The following is a 228-nucleotide window of genomic DNA, read 5'->3' on the forward strand; positions in this document are numbered from 1 at the left end:
TGAAATATGCATAAAGCATTTGCTTAACTTTAACTAAAAATTCCGTAACAAAAATGCCCCAACATTTTTTAGTCTTTTTAGGTATTGCAACTGTGTTATTTTAAAAATTATAAAGATATTTGTTTTGTAAACAAGTGTTTTGTACCAGAATTTTGTTGACAGTATCCATGAGTTTACCTTTAATTTAAAATATATACCATGTTCCAAATGTTTCAAGTCGACCCAATG

Source organism: Drosophila elegans, unplaced genomic scaffold (genome assembly GCF_018152505.1).
Source record: "Drosophila elegans isolate 14027-0461.03 unplaced genomic scaffold, ASM1815250v1 contig_149, whole genome shotgun sequence".
NCBI classification, from domain to species: Eukaryota; Metazoa; Arthropoda; class Insecta; order Diptera; family Drosophilidae; genus Drosophila; species Drosophila elegans.